Raw genomic sequence first — 15,458 nt, 5'->3', positions numbered from 1 at the left:
TATGAAAAAAAAAACACCCAAGACATTAACTCGAAGAATCACAGAAAAAACCACCACAATTAGCCCTTTTTAGTTCAAGGTTTGGAGGGGGAAAACAATCACAACTTGTTTATCGCATGTTTGGTAAGATCAAGTTGGGAAAAAAATGTAATAAATATTTGGGAAAGAGAGGGTACAAACAAACCCTCCAACCCTCTTGGGTTTGCTTCACCTTTTTTTTTTTTTTTTCCAACATTTATTACAAAACTTTAGGAAATATGATCCTCGTTAAATATTGGAATGCCACTTATGGGAAGGATTTTTATTAGTACCCTAAAAAATGTTCACACAAAAGTTTCTTATTAAATGACTTATATACATTTCTATGAAATAACCATTTCAGCCCCATAAAATTTTTAAAAGAATATTATTTTACGAATTCATTCAAAATCATGTTCAACGCATATTCTATTTTTCTTCATTGGAATTCCACTTCATTCTGTCGTAGGTGATTTTTGAATGATGGACACATTGTAGTACTAAATGCTATATAGGGGTTTCCTTTTGCTTTGGGCGACATCGTTTCTTTACTGAGTTGAGAATGATCTTTCCTTTCAGAAATTGCAGCTTGAATCGAGTGTTGAATTTATTTTGGCGTGAATTATTTGGGATGCCCACGATTGTTTATTCTCCTACCTTGTGCATTGTGTTGAAGATATATAGTGATTGACACATCATCATAAGTGCCACATCAGCTATTGGAGTTAGTTAGTTTGTTAAGAATTAGTTACACATGTGGCTTAGTTGATAAGCTACATGTGCAGACTATATAAGAAGACATCAGGGGTCTTTTGTAATACTTCTTGATCCTTATGAAATAACAAAACTATTACTCATTTCTTTCTCTAGTTCTCTCTATTCCTTTCGATCTTTCCCTCTGTATTTCTTTGATATTACTTGCATACTTTCATCCGTTAGTTCTTAGATGAATGTTATCATGGTATCTTTGCCGAGGGTTTGATCTCGTGGTGTGTATTTCCGCTGTGCTGTGCCGAAAGATTGTCTTGATTGCTGTGATGTGCTTTAGTGGATTACTGAGCTTTTGGCGTTTGGGAAGTCAGACTTCGAGTTTATCAAGTGTTATTTTTCCTTTTGCACTCTAAGTGTTTGTGTAATTGTCGCAATGATGAATCCTTTGTGAAAGACTGAAAGTTGAAGGCCGATAGCCACTTCTTGATGTTTGGAATATGATATTGAAGGCCGATAGCCATTTCTTGATGTTTGGAGTATGATATTGAAGGCCAATAGCCATTTTTTTGATTGAATGATTGTTGAAGCGTTATCTGTCAAAGCATAAAGGTCGATAGCCATTGCTTTTGTATTGAGTGTTTGTTGGGTTTTTCACACGAACAAGGCCGATAGCCAGTAGTGTGTGTTCTTGGAATTGTTATACTTCTTGAAGATTGTTTGAGTGATTAATTTCTTGATTTAGTTTCTATCAACAATATGGCGTTTAGTTCTGTCAAAATTGAAAGTCTTTTGGGCATGATCACTGTTAAGTTGAAAGAAGATAATTTTGTCAAATGGGATTATCAGTTTCAGTCGGTGCTTAAAGGGTGTGATTACTTTTGTTTATACCATATTTAGGGCCTCGTATTTAGACCTCGTATAAATACTCGGGGGACTTAAATGTAATTATGTAATAAAGGAAAGGGCAAACATGTAATTAGGGGATGAGCCTTTATTCTATAAAATGGCCTCCTCACCCTCACAAACCCTAAGCCTCCTCACATCCCCTAAGCTTTAAGCTCTTTCTCTCCTTCTTCAACAGAGAAATATAATACAATCAGTGTGGACGTAGCCCAAACCTTGGGGTGAACCACGATACATCTTGTGTTATTTACATTACTTGCAGATTCACGGTCGGATTTACGTTGTTCCAAGACCTCCGGTTTTGTGCATCAACAACTTTAATTTCTTTAGTGGGGAGTCTCAATGTCATTGGGTGTAAAACTTCTCAAGAAGCTTGGAAATCTTTACAGGAACGATATGCCTTTGTATCTGTTGTCAGGGTTAATCAACTCAAGACTGAGTTTCATACTGTACAGAAAGGTGCAGATTCAGTTGACAAGTATTTGCTTCGATTGAAGGTTATCAAGGATCAACTGATTGTTGCAGGGGAGAAAATCACTGAGAATGATTTGGTCATTACTGCTTTTTCTGGTTTACCTCCAGAGTTTGAAATGATCAAGACGGTAATCTTAGCAAGAGACACTCCGATTTCCATGAAAGATTTTCGAGCTCAACTAATTGGGGTTGAAGGCAGTATTGAGTCTCGACTGACAACTTTATCAAGTTCTATGGCTGCCATGTATGTTCAGGGCAATGGCTTGAATACACAGGGATCTCAGGGCAATACTCCAGGTTATGAACAAGGGGAGAGTTCAAATGCACATAGGTCTCAAGGGAGGAATAATTACAATAGTGGTAATAACAATAGGAGGTTTAATGGGAATAATTTCAACAATCGAAAAGTCTCTGGTGGTTATAATGGTGGGAATAATAATTACAGGCCATATTCTACTTTTGGGAATAACGGGAAAGGTGTTCAAAATGGAGGTTCTCAAAGTTCTTTCTCTGGTAATGGAAGCAAATAAGGAAACACTTGGAATGGTGATACAAATTACAGAAATACTATATCTCTTGAATGTCAAATCTGCTCTAGAAGAGGTCATACAACACCAAACTGTTACTTTAGAGCTAATAACAATCAATCATCTGGAGGGATCTTAGTATGTCAGATATGTGGGAAAAGAGGTCATCGGGCTTTGGAATGCTTTCATAGAAATAACTTCTCCTATCAAGGCAGTGTACCACCTACATCTCTTGTTGGGATGGCTGTTCAAGGCTCAAATGTTGCAACTGAAGACTCAAATATCCATGGTTTTTCAGCTGCTGATACATGGGTAGTTGACATATGTGCAACTCATCATATGACATCACGTGTCGAAGTTTTAAATCATATCACTCCTTATAATGGTGATGCCACGATCACTGTTGGTAATGGAGAATGTTTGGTGGTTAAAAATATTGGTTCTTCTATTCTTAACACTAAACCAAAGTCACTCATTTTGCAAAATGTGCTACATGTTCCACACATTACAATGAATTTGTTGTCTGTTAAGAAATTATGTAGAGATAATAATTGCTGGTTTGTCTGTGATGATCTGATCTTCTTGATACATGACAAAGCAACTCGAAGGATTGTGTACCAAGGCCAGAGTGATGATGGGGAGCTCTTCAAGATACCAATAACAGTACTGTCGAGATCCAGAGTACCAAGTATTGAAAGATATGCAGCTTTTGTTGGAAAGAAGCTAAAGACTGCAGTTTGGCATAAAAGGTTGGGTCATCCATCTGAAGAAGTGCTTACTGCAATGTTGAATAAGTCTGAAGTATTAGCTAATATAAATTTGCCTCCATCTATATGTACTGCTTGTATTCAAGACAAAATGACTAAGTTGCATTTCTCTGTAAGTCCCGTTAGGTCAAAAGTTGTATTTGAAAGGATACACTCAGATATATGGGGTCCTTCACCGCAGAGGTCAATAGAGGGTTATAGGTATTACATAAGCTTTGTAGATGACTACTCTCGATTTGTATGGATTTTTTCAATGGTTAATAAATCCGATGTTTTTCCAATCTTTACCAAGTTTCTTACATTTCTTGATAATCAGTTTAATGCTTCTGTTAAAGTTCTTCAATCAGATGGTGGAGGTGAATAGATGAGTAATGTGTTTAGACAATTGTTGGAGATAAAAGGAATTATACACCAAGTTTCATGTCCTTATACACCATAGCAAAATGGTCTTGCTGAACGAAAACATAGACATTTAGTTGAGACTGCTATTAGTTTGCTATTAGATGCTCAATTACCTTCTGCATTATGGTATCATGCTTGTTCTCATGATGTATTCTTAATCAATAGGATGCCATCTAGAACTTTGAAGATGCAATCTCCTTATCAAGTTGTGTTTGGTTGTGTTCCTGAAGTGCAGCATCTTAAAGTCTTTGGTACTGCATTTTATCCTCTATTGAGACCATTCAATAAGAATAAATTGGAGCCACGGTCAGCTCAATATGTATTTCTTGGTTTTGCTCATGGATATAAAGGAGTTATTTGTTATGATATCAAGACTAGAAAGTTCATTATGTCAAGGCATGTAGTACATGATGAAGATGTATATCCGTTTAAACAAGTTTTGTCATCTAAGGATTCTACAGTTGCAAATAGGGGTTATCAGACACCTGTTTTGATTTAGTTACAAGTTCCAAGTGAAAGAGTCATGCCTCATACACAAATACAACATGATTTACAAGCAGCTAGTTCTATACATATATCAGCAAGTGATACTGGTTCACATCACAGTATTCCTGCAAATGGTGAAAGTATAAATGTGGTTGGTGAATTGAATGTTTCTAGTTCGGACAATACACAGGTGATTCAACCTAGTGATCAAGATACAAATTCGACTGATACCACTACTCTACATGAATCTCCAAGCTTTTCCCATCATCGCTCTTCTACACATCATCACTCTGGTACACAATCCTTGTTGCCTGTCCACTTCGAGTCACAACTTAAGGTAATCCTTCCTGATTTATCTCCATCTAATCTCATTTTACATACTGCCCTATCGACTCACTCAATGGTCACTAGATTGAAGAGTGGCACAATTGAGAGACAAAATTATGCTGCTTTAGTAGCACAATATCCTGAGCTTTGTTCTCTCCAAATCATTGAATAAGAACCTTTCACGGGTGGCTATTCCTTTCTTTCTGAGATCATTGATGCTTCAGAACCTAAGACATTTCGGAAAGCGGCTACTATTCCACAGTGGCAAAAGGCAATGCAAGAGGAATATGATTCCCTTCGAGTACAAGGAACTTGGCTATTGGTTCCTGCACCTGAAGATAGAACAATTGTAGGAAGCAAATGGGTATACAAAGTGAAGAAAAATCCCGATGGCAGTGTCTCCCGGTATAAAGCAAGGCTTATAGCTCAAGGGTTCTCCCAAGAACATGGTATTGACTACTTGGACACATTTAGTCCTGTTGTCCACCATACTACTGTAAGGATTATTCTTTCTTTAGCTGCAATGAATCATTGGACTCTTCGACAATTAGATATCAAGAATGCTTTTCTACATGGAGATTTACAAGAAGAAGTTTATATGCAGCAACCACAAGGGTTTATTGATCCATCATATCCTTCTCATGTTTTCAAATTGGTCAAGTCATTATATGGCTTGAAACAGGCTCCACGCGCGTGAATTCGAAGTTTATAAGTTATTTGACAGTTATGGAGTTTCATGCATCAGCTTCTGATACAAGTTTGTTTGTCAAAAAGGATGATTATGATATCATCATCTTATTACTTTATGTTGATGATATCATCTTAACTGGTTCTAACCCTTTGAAGATCCAAAAAAGTGATTCAAGAATTATCTGAGGTATTCAAGTTGAAGGATATGGGACAACTTACATATTTTTTGGGTTTACAAGTTCAATATAAAGCAGATGACAGTGTTTTTGTTAATCAGTCTAAGTATGTCAAAGATCTCGTCCATAAAGCAGGTATGGAATCATGTAAACCAGTAACCACTCTGTGTAAACCTCATCATCAAATGTTACACTCTGAGGGACAATTGTTGACAGATCCAACTTCCTACAAAAGCATTGTGGGAACTTTACAATATCTGACCTTTACTAGGCCTAATATTGCTTTTGCTATAAACACAATATGTCAGTTTATGTCCTCACCAACTGATATTCATTTTGGCGCTGTTAAACACATCATTTGTTATCTTCAAGGAACCATGAATATTGGTTTTACGTTTTCTGCAAACACAGTTTCAAAGCTTACTGCGTTTTCTGATTCTGATTGGGCTGCCGACTTGAATACTCGTCGGTCTATCACTGGTTATGTTGTGTACTTAGGCAATAATCCAATTTCTTGGCAATCGAATAAACAAAACTCGGTATCTAGGAGTTCTACTGAGGCTGAATATAAAGCCTTAGCACATACTGCTGCAGACATAGCTTGGATTCGAAATATATTGAAGGATTTGGAGGTAGTTTTGGATGCTCCACCAACGATTCACTGTGACAACATGTCCGCTATTGCCTTAAGTGCCAATTCGGTGTTTCATTCAAGAATCAAACACCTTGATACAGACTACCATTTTGTACGAGAACGAGTGCAGCAAGGCGATCTGGAGGTGTTGTATATTCCAACTGAGGAGCAAACTGCCGATGTTCTTACCAAAGGTCTTCACAGTCCTTCATTTGTCAAACATTTTTACAATCTCAAGCTGGAAAATCCCAGTTGAGATTACGGGGGGATGTTGAAGATATATAGTGATTGACACATCATCATAAGTGCCACATCAGCTATTGGAGTTAGTTAGTTTATTAAGAATTAGTTACACAAGTGGCTTAGTTAATAAGCTACATGTGCAGACTATATAAGAAGACATCAGGGGTCTTTTGTAATACTTCTTGATCCTTATGAAATAAAAAAACTATTACTCATTTCTTTCTCTAGTTCTCTCTATTCCTTTCGATCTTTCCCTCTGTATTTCTTTGATATTACTTGCATACTTTCATCTGTTAGTTCTTAGATGAATGTTATCACATTGTGCATGTCCCTCACATGAAAAATACGAAAAATTAGTTCTCCGACCATTTAAGTAAATTGACTTTGGACCCCTGTATTTCTTCTCGAGAAGTTAAAAGCATATTTCTGAGCTTTATCAACATTTAATTGTTGATTTTATTACTAAAGATCTAGATGTATTTATAAGATGGTCGTTATATTATTAAATTTCTATTACAAGAGTAATTCCCAAATTTCCTAAATGTATCATGTCACTTCGGATTGATTTTGAGCACACAACTTCTCAAACCCTACCATAATCTTTATACATTTTATTCTTTCTTCTTGGTAGATGCATTTTTATCACACCCATCACCATGATCGGTTTGGTTGAGGTTAATTTTCCAACCAACAAGTAATTGGGTACACATAGATGGATCATCCATCAAAATTGGGATTCAAGTTGATTTGTTTTAAGTGTTCATATTTACCACATTCTAGCAAATTGTTATTTTGATGAGACAATTATTCTCGCTGTTAAGGGGAGAAAGACAGTTTAAAGAACGTAGCAAATCTCATGACATAGATTAATCTGTTAAGGGGAGAAATGATAGTTTAAAGAATGTGCAGACTACATACCAACCACTTGAAAATTTATCTCTCGAAGCAATTTTTTAAAGTAAGAAAATGCCATGAAATTCTTATCAAAGATTTTAAATGAAGAGGCCTAAAGCTCAATGTACTTGATACCAATGTATTGTATTCTAGATAAGTTTGGTATGAATTATCTCAATGAGTATTCTTATTAGTTTGAACTAAAGTTATATTATTGCAATATATAGAGGAGTACTAAAGCCCTATGATGCGATTTGTATATATATGGCTTATATTCGTCATGGAGTTTAAAATCCTCCTAGTTTATTTCAAATACTATATTTTCCTTTTGTATATATTTATTCTTTGCATGACTAAAAAGGCTATTGTCAACTCCCGATAAAATCTAATACTTCCCAAGAACAAGTTCTACTAAAATTCAATTTCTGTAGACCAATGCCCAATTATATCAACCTCAATTATGGGGACAATCAAATCAAGGCTTAATATCTTATGGGAGAGTTATTCATCAAATGGAGTTATTCGTCAGGAGGAGCCTTCGACAGTATGCTACACCAAACATAAGCGTGTTGTGCTCTTTTCTCATGTTTTTTATCCCACTGAGTTTTTCTTGAAAGGTTTTAGTGATGCAACATTATGCTCATCCAACACTGTGTCAATGTTCCATAAACGTGGTGCCCGATTTTTCTCCTTCGTTAAGGTTTTGTCCTACTGGGTTCTCCAAGCAAAGTTTTTTCATAGCAACATTGATTGGTAAACATCCAAGGGGAGTGTTGTAAATAGTGTTAATTATGTCGTTGTCCACTTGGAGCCAATATATAATATGTAAATAATGGAGACATCTTTTTGTGTAAACCCTAAACCTATAAATAGTTACTTCAATGAGAAGAAAATACACTGTAATTCCTCATCCACTTTCTCTCGTCTCTCTCCAGTTCTCTCTTACTCTCTACTTTATTACTATAATTTCGAAACAAGTTTTCAATTTCCATAATAATAAAAATTTAAAACTAAATGATTATCAAATAGCCTTTAAATAAAGTTAAATTCAAGAGACACTTGGCTCTTCGAAAAAAGTTACATTATTTTTTTTCACTTGTAAGTGTAAATATATAATTGTATGAAAACAAATAGAAAAAAAAGAAGAAAAGAATTACATGCCTCTTAAATAATAATAGTAAATAAGTAGAGTTTTCAGTTTAGTTGTATTGACCTTCACATATATATGAAAGATCTTAACTTCAAATCTCATGAGTAAAAATGACTTTCTTTTAAAATTTAATCTTGTCTGCTTTGAGGTTTTTGTAATTAAAAGTTTTAAGGGGATTTTAACGAAAAACTCCTGATAATGTTCATTTTAACGAAAACCACAATTTTACACTAAAAAGTCAATCATGGTACTATTCACTTTACTCTTTATTTTGTCTTTATCGTTAAAACTTAAAATTTTTAAGTTATTTTTATTAGTTTTTCTAAGTTTTAAAGGGGTTACAATAAGTTTTAAAGAGGTTGTATTGTAAAACAAAACAAAACTTTTTTCTTTTAGTGAAAAAAGTGACTTTCTATTTTTTTTTTCGTGAGTAACAATCCAGATGTCAAACAATGAATCGGTTGAAAGTTGGAAGCATCTGACGGCTGGGATTTGTGGACCTCAAATTCTTGGCCGTGGGTAGGTCTCTGGGGACCCACCAAGACCGGCACCCACCTTTCCCGCGATTTTTACTTCTTGTTTTCCAACAACTCCGAGCATGAGGACAACAATATGCTAATTAGATATGATTCTGAGGGAAAAAAAAAAAAAAAAAAGAGGATATTTAATATGGATTGTGATGTAGACACGCGTTATGGAACTATTTTCCTTTTTGTCTAATTATTTTCTTGATAATAACTAAATGGAAAGCGGAAGTAATTTCAGAATCCAAATTGGTATTTTTGATTAAATTAGAATTAAAGAAATGATTGAAAAGATTGCTAGCACTCTTCTACCATGAAAATTTGAAGGTTTGCTCTAAAACATGAATGGAGTAAAATATATATGGCGAGCCCTCAAATTTTCATGGTAAATGAACTTTTCTTTTACTTGGAAGAATAATAGAAATGATTGAGTAATTTGTAAATTGTAATGGATGATATGCTCTTTATTTCGTTTGAGTTTTGGAAAGGATTGTATTCATAATTTCTTGTATATTCTAACTCATTTCTCACCTTTCGGCATGCACCAGTTGAGCTGGAAATTCATATTATTTTGTGTTTTTTAAGTGATCCTTACTTATAGTAAGACAATATATCCATATAGAAAGAACGAAGAAATAATATGAAAGCTGCTGTGGAAAATTTCATACAATATTTAATCATTCAATTGGGATATTTAGCTTCTGTTTCTTACGGGCTCTAATTTGTCTACTTGGAAATATGATATAGAACTGGCGTAACAATTTAAATATATTGGTTGCCTAGGAGTTTTGTTACAAGGAAATAAAATCCCTGAAGTTCTACCCTCACCTCATGCCATCCATGTCCCATTTGACCTAAAAGTCATGGGGGCCTCACTAGATCTCTTCTTTCATTCATTAACTTGAAGGACTTTTTTTATTTTATACCTTCACACACACACACACACATATGTAAAAGGCTGGACTAATCTTGTTATCAAAAGTCAAACGATATCTAATGAAGAAAGCTGCTGTGGAAAATTTCATACAATATTTAATCATTCAATTGGGATATTTGGCTTCTGTTTCTTACGGGCTCTAATTTGTCTATTTGGAAATATGATATAGAACTGGCGTAACAATTTAACTATATTGGTTGCCTAGGAGTTTTGTTACAAGGAAATAAAATCCCTGAAGTTCTACCCTCACCTCATGCCATCCATGTCCCATTTGACCTAAAAGTCATGGGGGCCTCACTAGATCTCTTCTTTCGCTCATTAACTTGAAGGACCTTTTTTATTTTATACCATCACACACACACACACACACACACACACACACATATATATATATATATATATATATATATATATATATATGTGTGTGTGTGTAAGGCTGGACTAATCTTGTTATCAAAAGTCAAACCGATATCTAATGAAGTCCACTCTTTGAAACATGATATCACATATTTGAACAATACTTGGCTAGTCAAAGATGAGTAGGAATTCCTACTCAAAATTTTTAGTGTTTTAATTGCGGAGCTTTGTGCTTATGACCAAAACCGTTCATACTATGAATCACATTGTAAAGATCATTTATGTAAAAAATAAATTAAAACTAAGGTCGTTTGGTCAATCTATTGTAACAAATACATAGACGGTTCATAATGCTTTTACCAATACCGTTCATTTGTTTTTAAAATAATTTGGTGACTAAACGACCTTAGTTTTATTTGATTTTTTGTAGAGGTGATCTTTATATGGTGATTTATAATATGAACGGTTCTGATTATAAACAAAAAGTTCTATAAATTGACATGGAACAATTTTGAGAAATTTTGAGTAGGAATTCCTACTCCTCTTTGAGTAGCCAAGTATTGTTCCACATATTTTAGCATGAAAGTTTCGCTGACGTTTAATGAATTGAAACTTATTCAACTTGTTTTGTGTTATACCTTGTACGTGGCACCCCTTTTGTTGCACAAACATGTTTTAACATCACGACTGCATGCATGCAATTGTTGGATCACCTATTTACATAACAGATGCAGTAAAATATTCTTTTCCAAATTTGTTCTATTCATCTAATGCATGCGCTGCCCTGCTCTCTATCTGGTTCAAGGATTCGACCCATTCAATATTTGTTAGGATTACTTAAGGATTATTCCTTGACCTCAAAAAAAGAAAAAAAGGATTATTCCTAAAAAATCATCTAACTACAAGAAAATAACTAAATAGACAACGACATGCATTACTTTATGGTAAAAAATTAAAGGTTCACGACAATCCATCATAGTTAAACAGTTTTCAAACTTGTTGATGTTTTGCAGGAATGATTGTTAGATGCAAAACTTAAACAGTGTAGATTATTTCTCCATAAAAACGTGAACAAGTTGCCCCAACAATGGTATCATTTACTGTTCTTGTAAAAAGGAATACTTTCAAGAGGGACTTTATCAAAATAATTAAGCGTAAGCAGGTTTTGAATATTGCTTCTTATTATATATACACTATCATTATCAAATATGTTTTAGGATTTAAATTACGTACATATCGGTAAGAGTAATGTTAAGAAGACTAAATTTGTAAACAAAATTTACAAACTTAAATAAGCACGTTTTTTATTGGTGACAAATATACAAAACCCTAGCATTACTCAGTAGATAAATATTAGAGGAGGGGCTCGGAAAAGCATATACAAAACCCTCGGCTCCTTTGACACCTATCATATAAAACACAATGTTTGAATCGTCCTTATTTAATTTTATATATATATATATATATATATATATATATATATATATATATTTGTCTTTGTTCTGTATGAATCCCACTGTAATTACCCTTAATTTATCTTCTTTAATCTCTATTGGCAATGCTTCAACCCTTCCCCTCGAAACAGAAAACTTGATGAATGATGAGTTATATAAAACCAAAAAGGAAAGATACAAAACTTTTTGGATTAGGTACATAAGATCACAGCCAAGGATTAGTAAACACTTCTAATTAAATAATTATACAATGTGATTGTGATACCGTTCTGCTTAATTAAGGCCATAATTAATTCAAGTAGCTAGGGTTTCCACCAAATCCTTTCGGTGGATGAGTCGACATTTCCAACCTGAAAATGACATTAAAAATGCCGAATGATCAATATTTTGACATGACACATATGCCATTGACTCTCATTGTTTAGCAATATTTATACATTTAATTATGAGAAATGCTAAATAAACTTCTTTAACGTAAGACTTTTTATGGACTCTCCCCCATATTATGTTTTTGACACAATGCTTTATAATATTCGCATGAGAATTGTACAAAAAACATGAGGTGACTCCGCCATATTATGTTTTTGACACAATGCTTTATAATATTCGCATGATAATTGTACCGAAAACATGAGATAACGGAGAGTCCATAAAGAATCACACTTTTAAGAAGATCTCCTTAATTAGCATTTATCAATTTCCAGATATATAATTAAATCCTTAAGTCAATGTGACTATAACATTCATAGGCGCGTATGAGTTAGTAGTTGAGGAAACTTAAGGCATGCATAATGAAACCACTTAATTAATCTGGACATCTTCCAAGAAATCTAGCTATATTTTTATCATTAGTTGACGTGTACTGAACTACTTTTTTTATAGTAGCAAGTTTACCGGGTAATTACATGATCGGATAATAATTGTAATTGGAGGTGATGAAGCATCTAGTTGCAATAGTTTACTAGGGACGTTGAATGGTCAATATAGTTGGGTTTACACAAAACAAATAAGATTAGGGATCCCCTAAGATTAATAGTATTTTGTAGTCTAATGGTTTTGACCTCAGTTAGACCATCTCCAATGGTAGCTTATAACCTAAAAATATTTAGCCAAAAAAATTTAGGTTTCAGCCTGAAAACAGCTTTTCTACTCCATACCTTCTGACCTAAAATTTTAGCCCGAGATTATCAAAGAATGAATTAAGCCTATATTTTTAAATTAACTTTTTTTTTTAAAAAAAAATTATGTAGATTATCCTAAATTAATTTTATGAACATTTTAACCTAAAAATATTTAAATTCCGATAAATTTTGAAAAATCACTAAATCAATACATGAAAATCATGATAAACCACATAAACTTAATACCAACGACATTTAATAAACCACATAAACTTAAAAAAAAAAAGACAATTAATAAACCACATAAACTTAATACAATCGAAAACTCATAGACTACATAAACTTAATAATGATATCCACCATCTTGACTTGGTGATGGACTTGGGTGATAGTCTTGAGATGAATCATCATCTTGAAATATACTCTTTGTGGCATTCCTTCGTAAAATTTCCTTTTGCTTACCACGTAAGTATTTCTTCCTCTCTGGAGTGTATTTGTCGAGGTCCTCCATTATCAAATTAGTTTCGTACCTTTCTTGCTCCCTATTCCCTTCTTCCTTCATGGCCAAAAGCATTTGGGCAGATTCTTCTTGCCGACGGCACATGTTTTCGTTCACTATTGTCATTTCGCTAGCAAATTGTGCACGTATCGGATCTTGGGACTTCCCTTTTCTCTTTGCTTCCTTTTGCTTATCTCTACCCGAGGGCCTTGCAAAAGAAGAAGTTGGGTTCATTTGTTCAACACCTTCATTGTCGGCAAAATTCACACCTTCATTGACATCATTTGGGGATGGGGCTTCATTATGAAATAATCTTCCACATTGTTGGTTCGCATTGGTTCCCCACCTCGGACAATCCTTGAGGATGTTCCAAGCATGATGCAACTTAAAAGCTTGATTTTTGGTGTAGTTCTTGTCTTGTAAATTGCCATTGCTTTGTCACCCTATGCAAAAAATACATAAAAACAATTAGTTGCAAAATACTATTATGTACATGATAACTAAAATATCAACAAAGAAACTCACAATTTCTAAGGTGCCCCTTCCACTAGGCATGTCAACCATGGCTCTCTCCAAGCTTCCCTTCCACAAAGTGCACGCTTTGTTGATAATCTTTCACTGATCATAAACACCACCAACTTCCCTTTGACCGGCGTTGGAGTTTTCATGGAACTTATCAACGATTTTACCTCACAATACCTTTCTATTTTGATTGGTGCCGACGGCACCATCTTCACCAACAGAAATCCATGCCAAACATAAAGCAATATATTCGTCAAAGGTCCAATTACGACCTCTAACATGCTCTTTTGCCATCTTGAAAATTTTGGAAATGAGAAGAAATGATAGAAAGAAAAATTGGAAGAATTGTAGGAGAAATGTGAGTTTTGTGTGGATGTTTGAACAAATACATAGATATTTATAGAGTTTTTGGTTGAATTTTAAGTTAAATAATTTTTTTAAATTATTTTAGCCATTGGATTTAAATTTAGACCATTAGATCTTTTTTTTACCGTTAGATTTGATTATATTCGATCTAAGCCGTTGGATTCAATAAATATATAAATATAAAACTAAAAAAAACATTTGAATGTGGACCGTTGGATTAACCAACGGTCCAATTACCACAGCCGTGCGATGGAGAAAAGTAGTCGTTGGCTACAGACATATTCTGACACGGCGGGGGACACACCCACGTGGGTGGGGTCCACCTTGGCTGAATGACTTGCGTGTCTACGCGTGGAGCAAGTGTGTTTGGGCTTCACAGCCCACTTTTCACTCTCATCCGTGGGTCCCACTTCAATTTGTGGGCTAAATTTATGACCGGTATTTGCCTTTATTTTAAGTTTTAGGTTTTAGGTTTGGTTTAGGTTTTGGGTTGGAGTGGATTTTGGGAGGGGGGGGAGGGAAAATTTAGGTTATAAGCCACCATTGGAGATGGTTTTAGGAGTGAAAATTGCTTTATGAAGAGAAAAATTATTTTTATTGAGCTAACTAGAAAATGAAATATGCATCAACTTATGTTAAAATATGAAATTCTTGTTTGACGTAAACCAAATTTTCTAAAAGTAAATAGCCTTTTGAGTGGTGAAGGTAATGTTGGATTACCATTTTCTCACATCTTTGCTTCAGGGACTTGGAGATCATCGTAATGTGATTGGAGGGTGGATTAGAATTTTTATTTCTCGTTACCAATCTGCAAAACCTGATCTTCATTAAAAGCACGTTAGCTTGACTATCGAAATGTTTTGGGGTCTCAGATCCAACAAAAATTAAAGCTTCAAGTCTTGAATCTTGTAACTGAATTTGTAATACATAAGAGCTTGAATTTTTGTACAAATCAATCGTGATAGTCTAACTTTTAGGTTACAGGCCTAATCCACCTTGAATATTATATATTATGATCAAGAGGTTTATAATCATAAAACGTACGATAATGATAGGGCAACAACATTATCAGATTCAATCAATCGGCCATGTATATGTTATTTAGAATCCAACTATATATGTCTATCCACCTGCATGAAGAACAAGAATACATTTTGGGTTGACTTTTTAATTAGAAATGTATTTAGGTCAACTACGCACATCTTGTTAGTTGGGTTTACGCCCGACAAATAACCAATTCCAATTGCATTACCAAGACAAATATATTATTAGGAAA

Source organism: Malus domestica, chromosome 12, assembly GCF_042453785.1.
Source record: "Malus domestica chromosome 12, GDT2T_hap1".
In the NCBI taxonomy this organism is placed as follows: domain Eukaryota; kingdom Viridiplantae; phylum Streptophyta; class Magnoliopsida; order Rosales; family Rosaceae; genus Malus; species Malus domestica.
The sequence above is the reverse complement of the archived record's forward strand: the minus strand, read 5'-3'. Positions refer to the sequence as shown.